Below are 19,847 nucleotides of genomic sequence, written 5' to 3' on the forward strand. Positions count from 1 at the left end.
TTTTTTTTTTTTTTAAGAGAGAGAGAGAGAGCATGAGCAGGGGAGAAGCAGAGAGAGAGGGAGACACAGAATTTGAAGCAGGCTCCAGGCTCTGAGCTGTCTGCACAGAACCAGATGAGGGCCTCGAACTCACGAACTGTGAGATCATGCCCTGAGCGGAAGTCGGACGCTCAACCGACTGAGCCACCCAGGCGCCCCTCTGCTTCTGATTCTTGTAACCATTCTCTTCTGATGTTGGCAAAGAGTCATGCTAACGGTAGTGATTCCACGGAGCAGTCCTCTAGGGAAATCAATTTTGCCTTAAACCCCTAAATGGAAAACTCTCTCGTGTCTCCGAATTTGAGGGCAAAAGCAATTCTTACCGGTAATAATTTTACCCACATGGATTTTCCTCATGAAGCTGTACATACTAACAGTGGATGTGACAGGGTATTTATTATGAGCTGTAATTATTCAAGAAACAAATTTAGTGAAAATAGCTCTATGGAAGTATGTTTTGTTTGTTTTCCGTTACCTTTTTGTTTCTTTTGTTCATTGTTTTCAACAAATACCGTGTGAGGTTTACAGGTGAAAGAAATGCAGATAAGAATAAATTGGAATGATTTCAGTTGCAGATGCCTGCCCCTTAAGGACTAATGCAAGGGGGCAGGCATGTAAATACTAGGTCCAAACTGGCCTTTAAGACCTGTCTATCCGGTCTTCTTTCCTAATCCAAGGAGAATTGGGTTAGGGCCATCTTCCTTGCAGTTCTTTTCATTGAAGCCCTAGGCAGGGATCCCCCATGCTCCCTGCTCCATTCACCTTCCTCTTCTGCTATGACCCTAAACCCTGCTCAACAATTCTGATCCCACCTTTCTGATAACGGCTGGTGAGAGAAGAGGGAGAAAGAAGGGAGAGGCCCTTCCAGAACCTTTGATAATCTTTCCACTCCTTCCATCTGAGGATTTATAGAGATCAGACCCTCCTCCAAGTCCTCAGTCCTCAGTACATGGTACCTTGGGTTTCTTTGTCTATTAGTTTTCTCCAGAGTTGGGGTGGAGAAGGGGTTGATGAGTGTGAAGGGCTTATGATAAGTGCTCAATAGATGTGTATGTAAAACACTCTCCGATTAAAGCAAAGGGAGTGACACGCCTGCGTGGGGCTTGGGACTGCTTACCTGAGTGCGGACAAAAGTGGCAGGATTATCATTAGAATAAGGAGCAAGGGACTTTGAGGCAGATGAGTAAAATACAGAGGTGTGGAAGAGCATGGCACGGTGGAGGGGGACACAAGTTCAGAGCACAGTCAGACTGCCTGTGTCTACAGCTCACTGCCCTTCAGCAAGCCTGTAAGGTGGATATAGCGACAACAGCTTGATCACAGGATCTTTTGAGGCTTAGATGAGAAAATATCCACATAAATCACTTAGCACCAAGACAGTAATGGAGGGAGCAGCCCCTACATATTAGCAACTGTGGTCATTACTATTAACATGGTTCATGGTGGTCACAAGCGGGGCAAGAAATTGTAGTCAGGCAAGAGCCAGATCAGACCCCAAGGGCCTTGTCGGTGATGTTATGTGATTCTTACCTCTAAAGGGATGGGGACCCTCTGGGAAGGGTGTGATGAGGTTTATGACTTTTAGGAAGACCAGTCTGAGGGCAGTGTGGAGAGTAGATTGTTCTGCGTGGCGATAGGGTTCAAGAGTAAAGGTTGGGAGACCAGTTGGGTAGCTGTATAAAGACATGACAGTTTATGAGGGCCTGAATTAAGGATTGGTATCAGACACGGAGATGAAAATATCAGACATGGAGATGAAAATATAGGTTTAAAATATTTTAAGTGGGAGATCTTGACAGTTGATTGTGTGGGAGGTGAAGGAACCAAGGATGACAGGGGGGCATCTGCTCAGGAAACGGTGAGGTTAGTGGTGACTGCATCGTGCAAGAGGGCAGAGGGATGGGAGCAGACAACAAACCAAATTTGGGATATGTTGACCCTAGTGTCCAGAACACAGGTGAAGATATTTTAAAAAATAGGCAGTTAAAAATAACCTAAAATCATACCTGATGTATGGGGATTGGAATTTTCAAGTGAAGCAGGTAGGAAAAGAATGAACGTTAAGGGAGAAATTGGCTGTTTCAAAAGACCTGAAGAAAATGAAGTGAAGAATTTTTTGTTTCGTTTTGATTTTGAAGGCATGATTATGGAAGTGAATGATGGAGGGGAGTAGAAAACAACATTCCAATTAACATCTAGAAGGTAGAATTTAACACTGACATTGTACAGAAGCTCCTGAAGATAGACCCATCCTGTCATTTTTTTAACTGTTTAACTAGGGTGTAGTGTTTCCTGTGGCTTAGAAAAGCATCTATTAAGAAACGATTGGCATAGCTATTGGTGGGGAGTGGGCAGAGGGCAGGGGCAGGTGGAAGAGTGTAAATACTAGAAATTTTGGGAGAAAAACATGACTTAAGAAGTGATTCTATATGCTCTGGTTCCACATTTTTTTTTTGGTGATACTTTGGGAGCTGGGAGGCACCAGAATTGTTACCAGTACTGATAGGGAAAGAGAAAACTTAGGGTAGAATAAAGGAGGAAAAGAATGAGCCCTTGAGGGTTGGGCTGTTGTTGGATGATTGACCATTCCCTGGGGCTTCCAATGATTTGAGAAAGCTCTGTGTAGTCCCCAAACACTTCAACAAATTCAGTTAAGCTTACTTTAGCTTAGAAGATAGACATATCATATTTTGTGCTGATAAGGTTGCGTGAGATAATCTGAAACCTTGAGCAGACACTATGCTTAGTCTCCTTTAGACTCTGGTAGCTGTTTTCATGGTTCTATGCCAGGCACAGGAAAGGCACTCAGACACTGAATGGTTGAAATCAAAAGAGTGGCTTTCAGGTTTGAATTGGGAAAGATCTGGAAGCATGGAATAAAGTACTGAATTAAGAGTGTAAAATCCTAGATCCCTAGTTTATGCTTTATTTTAAATCCACTTGTTTCTATGTAGCTGTTTTAATATGACTGTCTCACGAATGAGTGAATGAATGAATGAATAAGTGCATGAATTTGTGAAATGGGGATTAAGAATAGAAATGCCCTAATAACTTGAAATGTTGGGTGTCAAGAATCATAATAAAATCCAAAAATATTTTGATTTTTTTTTCCCCAAGTAGAATGAGGGAATAGGAATATATTACACAGTAAAACCCAGCTATTTAACTCTTAGAAATTTAATTGTTTGGAGAATCAAGCCTTATATTTATTTCGAACTGAATGGTAACTCAGTTCTTTTTCCAGGGAAAAATGCATTGCCATCTTTAATGATTCTTAAAAATATGAACCCCAAATCTGCCAGTGGGAGTGCTTTTCCATTAAGTTAGTGCACATGAGGGAGCAACAAGGAAGGGGAAGTAGAGAGGAAGAGGGGGAGAGTGAGTGGGATATTGTATTGCCTACAGAATAAAATGTCTTAAATTCTGCCAAACTGTCAGAGGATGATTTATATGGAGTGAGGGTAAATGCCATTGTAGAAAAAAAGGTTAGTGAAAGTAGAAAGAGCCTTTGATTCAATAACTAATTTTGTAGAAAACAAGGCAGACCTATTGCCCGGAAGGCCAAAGAGTTGACTTTTATGTACTCTTCTTGTGAAAAGGAGTAAATGGCAAGAAATATAAGAGCTATAAGGGATATGGTAAGAAACTGGAGGGATGTCCAATGTCAAGCCATTAGCCCCACCGCCAAACTGCTGGTCGCCACCATAACCTTGAATGGTTTTTCAAAGATGGTACAACTTTCAACATATATATTCATTAGGTTGTGGAACTCTGAAGAATATATACGCTCTAAGCTCAGTTCCATCCTCAAAACAGAGGGACAGTGTGGCACCAGGTGTTTTGGAGGGAGAAATCTAAGAAAACAGCCCCTTGTGGAATGCTGGAACCAAGGCTCCCAGTCTCCTCCCTGAGAAACCAGAGGAAGGGAACAAGAGGCTGTTGGGTGAGTCAGCATATTCCTCACATACAGCTGTATTAGTAGGTGTCAGAGCTATCTTGTTCAGAGAGGAGGACTTTTTTCCCTTAATACCAAGAGTTACACTTTTGTAAGTATTTTCTATTTTGGAAGAGTCATCCACTTGTAACACCCACCCTTCCCACATACACGCACACCCAAATGAACAAAATCTAATTTTGTTAGGGGAAAAGAAAAGCATCTGATCCACTTGAAAAATGAACCACATTTGGCAGCAAGCATGTGGGATTTATCCAAACTGCTTAGAATTAGATCTGAATCTACGGATTTTGACACTCCGTCCATGTAGAAGCAAAGCCATGTATGAGCCCAGACTGATAAAAAGCTTTAAAGCATTGGAAGTGAGGAGTAATAGTATTAAAGCAGAATCACTCTCAACACTCCCAGGGAGTAGAGAAACTGGCACCCTTCTCTAAATATAGGACCAAGCCTGAAGATTCTACAAGCACTTCCAAACTAGGAGTTTGCAGGAACTTGCTGCCACAGGGGAATTGGCAGGGCATCCATCCAAAAGAGAATGCAATTCTGTGGTTGAGCCTGAACGTGGGGAATAGATGAAGCCCTTGGCTCAGGATGGGGATGAAACCAGGCGCTTTCCAAAGATGACACCTCTCTGAAGACGAAGAAGATGGTTCAGGGTGAGACGAGACCCCAGCCACCTCTTTTGAGTCGTTTGCTGTTATTGTTAGCAGAAGTATCTGGGCAAGCCCCAGTGAGGAGCCTGCAATGGAAGGCATGTGGACTGGTAGCATGAAAGTCCTGGAAATCAGGTTAGCCCAGGAGCCAGAAGACCAGGTAGGTACCTCTGTAAGAAACAACTGGCTCAAAAATGTTCATGGTCACAGTCAGAGCCCCTGGAGTGTAATGGCTTGAGTGGGTAAGGCAGAAACAAGAGGTAGAGTGGAGATACACTGAAAGAGTGGATCAGGAGGGGCAATTTCCTATTTCAGGGCCTGCAGGTGGATACAGACCCTTGGAGGAGCTAATTAGCTGGTAACTATGTGGGCACAGAGTAACAACTTCTAGACAAACTCTACAAAAAGTTTGCATGCAAACGTTGATATAAAAAGGAGGCAGGTGTGACTTCTTTAAATACCTTTAAAAATATATTTATTTTTAGCTCCTAGAGAAAATACCAGAAGTGGTTAAATGATTGTACTCACAGTTTAGTTGCTCAAATCCCCAACGACAACATCTAGCTGTTTGGCTTCACTCCTTGGGTACTCTACATTTCCTAGGTAGTGGAGTCAATGACATGGCTTGCTGTTTGGAAATAACTGAATAATTCTGAAGGTTAGAGACATACATATTTTTGGCACTGTAAGTATACATGTGATCCTGGTGGGAAGAAAGGGAGTTATTTATTCCATTTTCAGCCATTTAGGGTCTTGGGTGTCTTCAGTTTTGTCTTAATTTAATTTAGCACAACTATTAATTAAAATCGTTTATCACTCCATATAAATGATCTTCAAATGAATAAAATCATTCACATGAGTCAGTCTGCTACTATCAGTACATGTTTCCTGTTATAGTGGCTTATGAGTTTTTTCAAATTAAGTTTCAGAATGGTTGAAGTTAGAGGGGGAGATATATTCTCCCAGAAAATACTCTACTCGTTGTATTTAAGATGATCAGTATAAATGAGTAGTGGTGGGAAATCATCTGAGCTTGTGAGTCTTAGATGGCAGCCCATTTTGTATTGATTCCAGTTAATACAAATAGATGAGGTGTGTTCTCATTGTAGTGAGAGCCATATGATTAAAGGTTGTGTAAAAGGTCGAAACTCAAGTTACTTGCCAGGTATTAAATTTCTCCAAGGGAAATAATAGCAGCTACAATATTATTAAGTTTAACATGTGACAAACAAGCATTGCTCTAGCGCAGAGGTCAGCAAAATACAGCCCTCAGGTCAAATCTGGCCCACCACCTATTTTTGTAAATAAAGTTTTATTGGAACACAACCACTCATTTGTTTACATATCGTCTGTGGCTGCTTCCCTTTTTGAGTTGTTGAGAGAGAGATTGTCTTGAAGGGCCTAAAGTATGTGTTTTCTGGCACTTCACAGAAAAAGTCTCACAAAAATCTGCTCTACTGTTTACATGTCTTAAGACTTCGAGGGGGATATACTTTGCTCCTTATGAAGAAACTGAGGTGCAGAGAATTTATGCAACCTGCTCAAAAGTCACCCAGTCAGTGGAAGAGTTGGGGTTCCAGCTCTCTCACGCTGCCTCCAGAGCCTGCACTTCTCACTGCTGTAGGGGCTGACAGAGAGATTTGTTCTGTCTGTAAATTTTCTCCTTCCCTCTTGCTTGCTCTAAAATCCTACTCTAGGTTTCTTCGAATAATTTTACTTCCTTGCTCAATTTACAAATGGGATGGGGAATTAAGAATCAATTTCCACCCTTTTTATAGAGCCTGGAGGTCCCAGACCAGGTGCATCAAGTCATAACTCTGTTTATGTTATAAGGGAATCAGTTGTATGGGGGTGTGTTGAGGTGATAACCTTTGAAGATAAAGTAAACATTATTTAATACACAGGAAGCTATGCTGAAAAGAATGCATGCTCTTTATATGAAAAGAGGTCATGGTCCGGTGGAAAAACAGATGAGTGAAGGATGATTGCGATACTTTGTGGAGAGTGCTATGAGAGAGGGAGCACAGGGAGCTATATGAGCATAGGAGGGCTCTCCTAAGCCACACTGGTGTGGGAAGGGATGAGACCTGTCCTGGAAGAGGAAATTTCCCATAGGAGTTGGTCAGAAGAAATTGCTGGAAGGGTCTTCAAAACCAGAGAGCTTTGTGAGGAAAAGGACACTCTATGCAAAGGCATGATATATTACAGAGGCTCTAAGAAGTTGTATAGAGACAGGGAAGGGGTTGTAAATTCATGAAGATCCTTGAAGATCATGATCTCAGGGTCAACAGCTTCTTTTGTTTCCAGTTGACTGTGGGAAAATCTTTAAGCGTTTTTAGTACATGAGGATTGTTTTCAGAGTTCCATTTTGGACCACAAAACACAAAACACAGCAGTTGGGACACCTGTATTGAGTTGCCTTTGAGGCTTGTGTAAATGTAAATCACCTGGCCCTACTCATACCTCCCACATCTGACTCTCTATGGAGCGGTACCCATTTAAATCTCTGGGATATTGAAATCTAATGATGTTTTTATACACTTCACAGCTTGAGGAGCATTGAAGAATGGTTTTAAGAAGGCGTAGGGGGAAAATTAATCTAGGTGAGGACTGAAGAGGGTCTGAAAAGTTGTACCTGGGTTACAGAGGGAGAGATGGATTTTAGAAGTATTTTGGAATTAAAGATTGACAAGAGTTGGTAATTAATTGCATGTGGATAATGGATAGCAAAGGAAAAGGAAATGTCCTTTCTGATTAAAAAAAAATTGTGGCTTAAGTAATTGCGATGAGATAGAGAATATTTTTCTCCCACCTACAATTGTCCCTCCTTCTGCCTTCTCTCCCAAGTCAACTCAGATATTTGTTCAGTAGCTTCCCTATCTTTCACTCATTTCAGAAAACGAGCCAGCAAGTCTAGAAATGAGCACTCAGGTTAGTTTCCCTAAAACAGAGAAAACTATGTCCAGAGTAGTTAGTTGGAATGTGTAATTATTGGAAAGGAGATCCTGATATATAATATGTTACATTTTTTGAACTTGTCATGCCACTGTGAAGGATGTGAAACCTGGCAGGAAGAGCAGTTTAGTTAAATTAAGGAGTCTCGTCTGTGGGCGGATTGGCCACGAGAGAACTGGGGAAGACTTGCTTATGAACCAACATCATACTGGTTTTTTTCTCTCTCTGAGAAACTGTTATTTGATTGACGGTTTTTACCATCCCACACTGCTGTTGATCAGATACTCTAAATGAAATCCTCCAACTTCACAAATCTACAAGCTGATCTGCCATAGATAATCCAGAAGTGGATTATCCTCCCATGTATGTGAAGGAGACACTTTCTAGGATTTAGTTTGCTTTGGCTGTCCTAAATAGCACAAGAGAATAGTACAAATCCCTGTCATGTTTCCAGCAAAACCCCCAAGCAACAGGCTTATTGGAAAGAACTTGGTTAAGGGAGTTTCCAGGACTGGGTTCTGCCTCCGGTTAGTTGTGTGACTTTGTTCCAGCCCATGACTCGGTAGTGATGTTGAAAAACATATGAACTCAACCTTCAAGGAGCTCATTGTCTAATAGGGAAAGCAGCATCAGAGGATGGGTACACCGTCTGGCTTCAAGGAGGAAGTAAAAACTTAGAGGGTGGGTTAGGTGTGTTCAGGCCCAGGAGGAGATGGAGGGGCTGGTCCCTGCAGAGGCATGCCTGGAGGATAGAGAACAGTTTGTATTAGTTGGATCAAAGGGTGTGTAGGAGAAAATTAGGCTGTGCAGATGAGTAGGGAGCACATCCTAGAGGACCTTCTGGGTTAGTCTTAGAGGTTTTGCATTTTATTCTAGGTGATGTGTAGGAGTAGAACACAAGGAAATGAGTTGGGAGACTATGGAGGTGGATGGATAAGAAAAAGAGCCCGAACTAAAATAGAATATCCAGGAAGGGAACAGGATGATATGCATCCAGAAAGCTCGAATCTCCAGCACTAATTGCATCTGGGAAGAAGGAAAGGAATCCACTGAGAAGCTGTCCGCAATGACAATGTCCATCCCAATCCCTGTCCTAGTGTGTACGTGTGTTGGGGCGTGGTGCGTATGATTAGGATCTGAATTTAGTTTTGGAATCTCTCCACTTACCAGTGGTATGCTTCTCCTTGAAATTCAATTTTTCTTCTCTACAAGAGGAATGGCACACCTTTTGGAAATGAAGAGTGCATCTAAAGTGCTCCCATATGGTCTGGCACATACAGGGAAGTTAGCTGGCAAGTGTTAGTTCTCCGGACTCCCAACCCCACCCCATGTACCTTGTCAGGAGAAAGTAATTAATAAGGAATATCCAAATAACGATGCACACTATGAATATTGAAGTGAAATATGTTAGTTGAATTATCCCAATCTATGGCAGAGTTACCAACTACAGGGTGCTGGAAACCCGCACTTCCACCATCCTCTGATGCCCATGTCAGTCTAGTGTGTAAAGGACTCCTTTCCTTTGGGACAGGAGCTTGTGAAAGCTGGTCTGGATACAGTGAGGGTTAAAGGAGGTCCGTCTGAGTCTCCATCTGGGGCAGCTTCACTCCACATCTGTAATTTGCCTTGTTCTCTTACAGATGAGGTGCCGGGCAGAGGTGAGCGTGGACTGGCGAGAAAAGTATTTTTATAACCGAAAAAAGTGGTGCAAAGGGTCTTCTACTGATTGGCAGCGTCACCTGATTAGGGAGGCAGGGTTTGTTCCTGATGCCTTAATCACAGTATCTGCTCACCTCTCTGGGGTTTCGGACCAACCCCATTTCCAGTGAAAGTAGTGTGGGCTTCCTATGCTCATAATGTGCCCACTCATTACAGTTTCTGTGTAGATTATTGTCCTGTCCTAGCTGTAGTCTCCCAGATGTGGACCCCACGCAGGCAGAAGCAGTCTGATTCTTACAACTGAATTACTTCACCTTCTTTTTCTTCCTGCTTAAGCATCTTGAAAATGCCCCTTATCAGGACTCTTTGGAGAATAAGAAATGAAACCAGGGTAACCCGAATCAATGTGTCTTTTGTAAAGAGGAAAATAGAGACCCATTATACTTATAAGCCAATGGAATAGCTTTTGTTTTCCTTACTTTTCTCTCTCTCTCTCTCTTGGATTATACAACAGAAGCAAAATAAGAAAAGGCTACCTTAATTTCAAAGGTAACGCTTAGGTGAGGAGGAAAGTCATTATGCTGGACCAAAGGGAGAGTGGAAACAGGAAATTTGGAGGATGAAACAAATTTACGCACCTTATAAATTTTGAGTGGACTGGAAACACAGAAGAAAGGAATAAAAAGGCCTGCCAGGAGACCATGAAGTGGTCTAGTTGGGAAATGACTAATGCGTGAACACAAATCTTGGTGACAGATGCGTCAGCTATCTGTGAACTTTCTAAAGGTTAAATGAACAATAATAAGATTTTGTCAATGCCCCAAAGTGAGTTTAAACCATTAACTACATGATGCAAATATGTGAGCACCTTTAATTGGGCATGACTAAAAATAATGGGATAATGTTTAAAATAACGACATCTAGAACAGAAGAGCGATTAGGGAAAATTTGTCTAAAAAGCCAAAAAGTGATCATTGCTTGGTGGTTTCATTGTTGTCAGTAGAAATATTTCTCTTAATATAATAAATTGGGCCCTGTGGCAAGTGAAATAAGTTCCAGACCAACTATAAGTCCCTTGGGATTCCCTGGCAGCTAGAAACCTTGGCATTCCCGAAATACAGTTTTCGTTAAAATGAAAGATGCTCGTGAGTCTTCAAGTCAAACCTACTAATTATTACACCAGGCCAACTGAGAGTTTGATATATTCAAAGCTCTGTCATCCAGGGACTGATTCTGGTTTTCCTCCTGCCAAGACGTTGGTTGATTTTGACTATAGTAGCACATCTGGTAGGCATGTATGAATAACAATTCAGCTAGCTGGATTCTCCATGACTACTGCCACCACAGGGGACCTCTTCAGGTTCTTTCAGGTACATGAAGAGTTTCATTTCCAAGTAAGAGAGAGAAACAAATAACTTACCTTTGCTTGAGTGGGTCTGTGAACCTCAGGAGATTAGCCATTCCTTTTAGAGTCTGTGTGTGTGTGTGTGTGTGTGTGTGTGTGTACATAGTTTTCTGGTTTGCTTAATATCTTTACAAAAACTTAATAGAACTTTCCATAAATAGATAAAAGAGAAAGAAAAGTATAATGAACGATGTATCCATCTTCCAGTTTCAACAATGATCGATACGTGGCTCATCTTGTATCATGTATACCCTTATCTACCTTCTTCCCTCGCCTCCAAAGCAAATAACATCCTGGGATGTCACCACAATTTTATGAGTATCTGATTTGTGAGAACAAAATTTCCCAAAGTATGATCCACAAAAACCCTGTCCTACAAAGATACTGCAAAAATAAAGGGTGCTAATCTTCAAATACTTTGGGAAAATGCTAGACACTTTGTCTCCTTTTTGAATGGCTACACTGTATGTTAGCACATTAATGGCTCTGAGATGAGAAGTCTACATGTTAGAACTCATTTAAACCAGTATCTTCCAAATTCGATTGAGTCTAGAACTCTATTTCCAGCAGATCCTATTTACATCATATGGAAGAAACATTAAGAGATAATATTTACAACATTTACTAGGCACTTGCTATGTGCCAAGTTTTCTGTAAAATATTTTTATATGCATTTCCTTATTTAATCCTTATAATAATCCTTTGAGATGAGATTTACTGTAATATATTACAGGGTAATATATTACACCATTTTCAGATGAAGAAATTGAAGCTCAGATATATGAAACAACTTGACAATGGTTACACAGTAGGGAAGAGACTGGGGCAGGATTTACTCCCATATCTGTGCAGCTCCTGGAATCCCTGTGCTATATACACATTTGGAGAGGAGGTGTTAGTTACAACTGATGATGGGGACGTCCTCTAGTGGCATTGATAGACCGACTCTTCTTTTCTTTTCACTTGTAGTGACAAGGGAAGCAAGGGTACAGCAAAACATATTTGGTCAGAATCAGTAGGCTAAGGATTTTGTTTAATAATTTATATTTCCATTGTGCTTTGTACATTTTAGATTATTCACAAATCTATTGTCCTATAAGTTCCCAATGCCTTGAAAAAAAAAAGTATCAATGTTACTCCTATTCAGCCAACAAAGCATAGAGAAGGTCCCCGTCTTGCCCAAGGTTGCAGATTCATTACAGACTTGGAATTAGAACCTAGATATTATGTCCAGGGCATTTTGTTTTGACTGCACTGTGAATATTGCATTGTCAAATAGGGTATGACCCTGACTTCTGGCTTGTTTTAGTTTATGTAAACTGGAGAGGCAAAGGAAAGGGGTGCGAGGGAAACCACCTTAATCAAGAATTACTTGATGGAGGAGAGTCTACTCGTGATAATGCACTTTTCAAAATATCCTACAGGCAAGGTCTGGTGCTTACCTCGGTGTCTAGATCACGATTTTCATGTTTTAGGGTAGGAAAGGAGGAATCTACAAATTTAGTTTTCTTAGGATAACTTATGACTATCACGTTCCAGGGAGAACTCTGCCAGTGCTCTTGGTGACTTTCTTACTCCCCCCACCCCAGCCTGGGTTGGAAGCTCTGGTCCAGGTCTCCTTAGTGATGGGAGGGGCTCTATGGAGCCACTTAGTGGTTCCTTAGCAGAGGTGACCATGATGTAGCTGAGAAGAGTAGCTATTTTTCATCTATCTCACTTTACTTGCCAAGGTCAAAGTATTGCCTTCTAGAGTACATGTTTGGTATATTCTTCCCTGAGTACAAAATCATGCAGGGAAATTGGAAAATTATGCAATTGTTTTCAAATGTATCATGGGGAATAGGACAGTTGGGTAATAGCTACACAAAATTAAGCACCAACATGATTTGAGCTTTACCGAGATAAATGAAAACACCTCTGATTATCTGGACAGTTATTTTGGCCAAGACAGACTTGCATGGGAGATAGGGAGCGTTTGGATGGGTGACTGCTAATACTGAACATTATCACTTCATTAAAGTAGGTCGAGAGAAGCAAATGTGATAGGTTTTTCTCACATGCTATAATTACCAAGGGAAATTCAGTATGTTTTAGTCTGGTCTATATCTAGCCCATGAAATTATATAACAAACAATCACTCATTGTAGGTGATTAAAATACATGTCTCTGGACAGATTAAAAGGGGATAGATAGAGAAAAGCGCCATGATCTCATTACCTACTATACTCCCTCTCACAATTAAGGAAGGTGTAAATTTAAAACTTATTAAAATATGGAGACACCATGATATAACAAAAAGAGCATTGGTCCCTGGATTAGACAACCAGCGTTAAAGAATCTATTCCTATACTTTGACAATGTGGCCTTGGGAAAATCACTTAATTTGTGTGAGCCTTGGTTGCTTATTTGAAAATTAAGATAATAATAAACCCTTAACATGTTTTACTGGGGATCAAATAATATGATATATGGACCTACAAATTCCTAAACAAAGTGTTAATAATAATGCTCAAAAACTGGATCAGTAAAGCCAGAACAGAAAGGCCCCAGAAAATGCGAACAAAGTCCCCTGTATAAAGTGGTGTATCTGGGGGTGTGCAAGCTTGAGACCCACTCTTCTGAAACAGGAGTGCCTTAGGCTGCCTCTAGTTTCATTGATGAGATGAAGGTCAGTCAGTCCAAGAGCAATTAGCTGAGAATAACAGAAAAGCCCATCACATAGTATCAACGTAAGTGATGCAGTTAAATACTGACTTTGGGATCTGGGATACTAGGAAGAAAGAAAGGTGCTTTTTTCCTGGCCTGGCCACCTGGTTCTTGGTTCCAATATTACATATTACAATATGTAATAGTAGTCAGTGGTTGTTGTAATGTGAGAGTGTAAATCTTACTTATTTTCTGGTTGGTTTAATTAGGGTGTGATAATCCAGAATGAAAACTCTCCATTCTGTGCTCCTAAGGAGTTCCTGCTGACAGCAAACTTTCAAATCAATGCACTCAGTGGCCCTAGAGGTCAGCTGGCCACCCATGTTTCACTCCTGAAGGTATTGAAACTCAGACAGCCCCAAAGCTTTCCCTAAAGACACAGAAAGCTAGTGATAGAGCTAGAGAAACCTTTGTGAATTGGGGCTCTTCCCCCTGTTTTGCCTAGTGGAAGTCAAATGTGTGTTTTGGAAAATATCCCAAGCATGGTTGTTACTTTACAAAAATAATATCGTTAAGGAAAAGAGACCTTAAAACATAGCAAGTGTGTGTACAAGTGTCTGGGATATGCTGAGGGTAACTTTCAGAGGGATTTGTGGAGATCTGGCCAAAGAAATGAGAAGTTCTGCCGTAACTGTATCCTAAATAAGATGGTAGTGTATATCATCTTTCCAAATTAGAATGAAGTGATGTCTCCTTGGAAGGCCCAGGGGGCACATGTGGTTAGAAGTGGGAGAATGGGTCTTATAATCTGGTGAGGAGGTGAAAAGAGTGGGTCAGTTGGCACGATGGGGAATTTCATCTTAGGTTAGGATGGAGGGCGGTTGAGGGAGGCCTTTCTATTGCCAGTAGCTGTCATTGGTTGTCATCACGCTTTTGGGGTGAATTTGTCATTTGAGACTCTCCATGCTGAAGCCCCAAAGGAAAGATTTCCAGCTATTTTTCAGAGCTAGCCTGTGTAGATTAAAAATATTCTGAGTAGCAAGTTGAATTGTTTAGGGGAAAATTATTTCCTGTGTAACTAAGTTTGTCTCTTACTTTATTAATATTAAGGTGAGAGAAATGTAGACAGATTTAAGTTCATCCTAAAGACTACAAAAATACAAAGAATAATTTTTAAAGTTTTTTTTATTCGAGTTTTTGAAACTAAAATAGTAATACAATCTCCCTGCAACACTTCGAACATTATTGTACAAAGACGTATAAAAGCAAAGATGATTGATAACCTTTCCTCCAATGCTATTTCAGTGATGACGGTGTGATATGCATCCTTGTTCACACGTATGGGAAAAAAATTAAAATAGGCAAAGTCTTAGATAAAACCAGAGAATCCCAAAGTGCTGGAGACTTTTCAGCAAGAATTACCTTCTATGGATTAAATCTTACTATAGAAAGACCTAGACTGAAGGCTTTGGGGCTAGGGTCAGGCAGAGGTCACAAAAGGGCCCCCAGAGAAGCAGACCTAGAGGAATTTAGTTCTAGAAAATTAGCTCTGAGCAGAATCCTAGATGCTAGACAATTGGAATTCTCTTAATCCTTATTTTCTTAACCGACTATAGTTTTCTTAACCAAGCTTCACAGAAGGCAATCAGTGACTGTCATGTATCCTTAGGACAGCTCTTATCACCGACATGTATTTAATATGACTTTTTTGTGGCTATAGTTATATGGAGCAAACATTCAAAAATCAAGCTAGGAATTTCAGAGCACAGGAAGAGAAATCTTGGACCAACCGACAGATGAACAAGTAAAAAATTAACAGAATGAACCAAGGACTTAATAGTGGTATGTGTGGCTTAGGGAGAAGGATCTAGTGCAGGTGTATTTTTGGACAAGATGGGCCTGGAGAGGAATAGCTGCCTCAATTCCAGACGTGCAGTTGCCTCTGCCTAGTGAATTTGACATAGGGAAGTGCTGGAAGGAAAATTAATTTCTCAGGCAGAGATAAATTTCAATATGAATCCAATGGAGCGTAATCCCACTAGGCCCGAGTTATATCTTTGGGGATTTTGATTTACAATGTGCTACCCAAATTGTAAGATCACAAATACCATTAAAATACAAAAAGCTACAAAATGGAGAACTTGAGGAAACAACCCTTCTTTCTTCCAACCTTCCTTCCTTCCTTCCTTCCTTCCTTCCTTCCTTCCTTCCTTCTTTCCTTCCTTCCTATCCATCTATCATCTCCTATCTATTCATCAATCTATTCATCTATTTATATAATCCTATGTATGTATGTATGTGTGTATATACATATTTATATACATATATGTACACCTGCATCCAATAAGACCATATCTTACCCAAAAATTTTTGTAAAGAGATTGTGGTAATAATTGCATTATTTCTGAATTTCTTTGAAATGGGAAAATTGCATATTTCTTACTCTTGTGACAATTGGTTTTATTTACAGCAAGCTTAGCAGTCATTTCTTAGCTTAGAACTTTTACACGTTTCTTAGTGGGATACAATATGATAGGCTATTCTGGCTATAAATTCAACTGGGTTCAGACACTACTCTTGGAGATTTCTCTTTCCTGTAGGGTTTTCATCCTCAGGATCTATCTAAAGTACCTAAGGCAAGCATTAAATGTGCTGCTTTGTAAAAAATCAAACAACTCTCCCTCTTTACCCTAGTGTTAATTGCTGATATGTGTGTAAATAAATAGATAAATGAGAGTCTGGCCTCAGAAAGTATGGCTCTAGGACTGTGGTGTCCATATTGTTCTGCCTTCTGTGAAAATACATGAAAAGATGTTGAATAGATGATAAAGATGATAAAGTCAATGGATACGATGCACCTCAAGAATGTTGTGGTTCTCTGTTTAGAGCAGGTACAGATTTACTAGTGGAGGGAGTCATGGTAATAATGGTGACTGTGACAAGAATTGGAAGCTATATTCTGAGGCCAAGTAGCTCTACACCTGTCCATTAGAGCTTCAGAAAAAATATCAAATTCTAATACGTTTTCTTAAATTCTAAAAAAGAAGTGTGTTATTCGCATTTATTTTTAAGCTTGAGATAATACATGGCCAATGCCAGCTGAAGCGTTGTTACCGAAGTTTAATTATCAGTATGTACTGTATATTGTTAAGCACTCACTCTTCAATATGCAGAGAAGACTGAGAAATAATAACCCGGGATGGAAAGGACATTCTAAGCAATGGAAAGGCAAGGGGTAACTTAAGCTTTTCATTCATTGTGACAGCAGTTGAGCTTCTTGATGCATTTATTATTGTAAAAATGTCCTTGAAACCAATTATTTCCTCCTTTAGATGGTTAGAATTCTGAATATTACCTGGAAAACTTCTAGAAGCATAATGTGTCAAGTCAACTTGTAAAAGCATTTGTAGGTACTCTGTGTGAGAATATTCAGAAGATGTTTTAGTTTCTCATTCATTATCTCTAACCCAGTTGTGTGTTGAACCGAAGGGCACATTTGGCTCCTGCACTGGGAAAAAATGGATTAGTTCTTCCCACCTCTGTCAGGTTCTCTTTATCCACACATTTAAAATAATTTCTCTCTCTTTTCTTTTTAAGCCACAACTGTGTTAGTCAAGTGCATTTTTTTTCAATAAAGAAAATATACTGCACTGACACTCTGAATCATTTTGGTTTTGTTGGTTTTGTTTATTTTAAATCTAAAGATTCAGCAGCACAGTGGGTAATAAATGAGAGGTGTTGACAGAACTAAAATAAAGGTACCTTACATTAAAGGGACCAGCTGAATTGCACTATTCAGTAACTCTCTCTTTGCCCATTATGATGATTTGTGTGGACTTTTGTAAAGCTACAAAATGTAAGTAACAATGTTCACTGGTTGGGGATTTTTCTAAACATTTGGTAGCCCTGGGAGTTATCTAAGCAACTTAGAATATCTCTGGGAGTTATAGCATTGATTTCCTCACCTAAACAAAAGCAGATCCCCCAAGGTCACTCTCTAAAAATTGGAACAACCAATAAATATTTTATTGTAAACTCTCTGCCTTCATTTTGGAAGGCAGCATTGTCTAGTTTTAGAAAAGCTGATTCTCTCACTGACTAGAAGTAGAGTGGTCATTGCATATGGCACCAGGGGTCCCTGAAATTTAGAAAGACATATTATCCAATAAACCCAATACTACACAAATATCTCAATCCTATATTAAGGCCTTTTGAGAGGGAAACAGAAAACATGGGAGAGAGTATTGAAGAAAAGGAAAAAAAAAGATGCATGAGAGAAAGAGAGAGAGCGAGCCAGTGTGTGTGTGTGTGTGTGTGTGTGTGTGTGTGTGTGTCTAAGGGAGATAAAGAGACATGTGCACAGATAAGAGGGATTAACACAGATATAAATCAGCTCATATGTAGTGAAAGCCACATTTTAAAACCTTTGAAAGTATTGCTGCTACGTTTTATTGAAACAAAGACTATGTTATGACATAGTAATTACATGTATGAATAAATAAGCCCAACCAAACCAAAAATTCCAAACAAGCCATCCTCAGTCTCAGTAGTTTAACATAAGACAAATTTATTTCATGTCATAACTCAGTATCAATGGGCAGAAGAGACTGTCCATGCAGTTGTTCAGAGTCAGGCTCATTCCACGTGGTGATATCTCCATCTTCAACAACAGTCTCCAAGGTCATTGCAAAAGGAGGGAGTGAGAATGGAAACTCAGGAGGTGAGATGTTACGGCTCATGCCCAGGAGTGTTATGCATCACTTCCACCCATTTTCCACTGGCTGGGATGGAGTTGTATGGACTCAGTGGTGTCTGAGGGCCCTTCCCTACCCAATCCAGGGCACAGGGCAGTTTCCTCTCCCAAATGGACTTTGGGTTTCATTCCTAAAAATCCTTATAAGCTAGGGAACTATAGTGCGCTCCTTTCTCTGAAAGGAGGAAATTGTCTCAGTTCCAGGACTAGGTGGTCATTCATCACAGATTCTAGAGCAAAGGTCTCTATTGTGTGTACACGTGTGTGTGTGTGTGTGTGTGTGTGTGTGTGTGTGAGAGAGAGAGAGGGGAGTTTTGTGGGGAGAATGCATGTATTTTAAAAAATGTCACCAACACATTTTCTGATACACTGTTCTAACACTGCCTGGTTTATGCATTTTGAAAGATGCACTTCTAGGGTGCATCTAACGTCTATTATTCACCTACAAGGTGTCAATCCAACACACACACACACACACACACACACACACACAAAACAGTTTGAAGTATTGCCCCAGACTAAGGAGATTGCTAAATATGACTACATAATGAAAACTTAAGGCAAGATGAAAATTTGTTAGAAGATTGTATTTGGTTTCTCTTGCAGCTGTAACTAATTACCACAAACTCAGCGCCTCCAAACAACACAAAGTTTTGTTGTCTTAGAATTCCAGAGGTCGACAGTCTGAAATGGATGTCACCAGGCTAAAATCACAGTGTCACATAAGTTGCGTCCCTTTCTAGAGGCTAGGAGACAATCCGCTTTCTTGCCTTTTCCAGCTTCTAGTGCTGACCACAGTCCTTGGCTCTCAGACCTTGTCTTCCATCTTCAAAACCAGCAGTCAGTGGTTGAATATTTCTCATGATGCCATCTCTCTCTTTCTGACCTTCTTGTCTCCCTCTTCCCTATTTAATCCCCATGTGATTATATTGGGCCATATGGATAATCCAGGATAATTTCCTTGAGGTCAGCTGATTCACAAGCTTAATTCCATCTGTAATGTTAATTCCCCCTTGCCATGTAACATAACATATGCATAGATTCCAGAGATTAACACATGGACATCTTAAGGGGTCATTATTCTGCCTATCACAAACACCAAGAGATGGGGAGTGAAACCTGGCAGGAGATAGCATTTTAAGTTAAGTATTAGATAATGAAGTTATATAGTCCATTCACACATTTATTTATGTAGGAAATGTATCTTGTGTTCCTGCTCTGCATTTGGGATTGAGCCAGGCTCTAAGGATAGAAGTATGAAAAGGAAAACAAAACAAAACAAACAAACAAACGAAGACAACCCTGTTTCCTTTTTTCATGGACCAGGCTAGGGGTGGGAGTCTGGAATGAAAGAGGACCAGGGAGAGAGAACATACATGATTGGCCACTCTGTGTATCCGAATAACTAAAAATAGCATTCAGAGTTGTAGAAGACAGGGACAGATTCTGGGGCCTGGGAGGATTAGGAGATGGAGCTGGGGACAGAACCCACAGCCAGACCAGGGGCTTTGTAAATGATGTTGAGGTGTTGGCCCCTTATCCTGATGGTAATTGAGAACTAGAGGTTTGGGGAGCTAGAGTTCTCTTGTATAACAGTTACTGTGTGGGGCCACACCAGGAGAAGGGTGATGGCACTGAAAAGGGGGGTGGGGAAAGGATAGGTATGAGACAGATTTCAAAACATAACAGGGACTGGCTGGAAATGCTGACTGAAGATGGCGTTAGACTCAATGACTCTGAGATGTTGTCCTTGGTGACAAAGCAAAAAGAAGGTGAGCT

This window comes from Felis catus, chromosome B2, assembly GCF_018350175.1.
Source record: "Felis catus isolate Fca126 chromosome B2, F.catus_Fca126_mat1.0, whole genome shotgun sequence".
NCBI lineage: Eukaryota > Metazoa > Chordata > Mammalia > Carnivora > Felidae > Felis > Felis catus.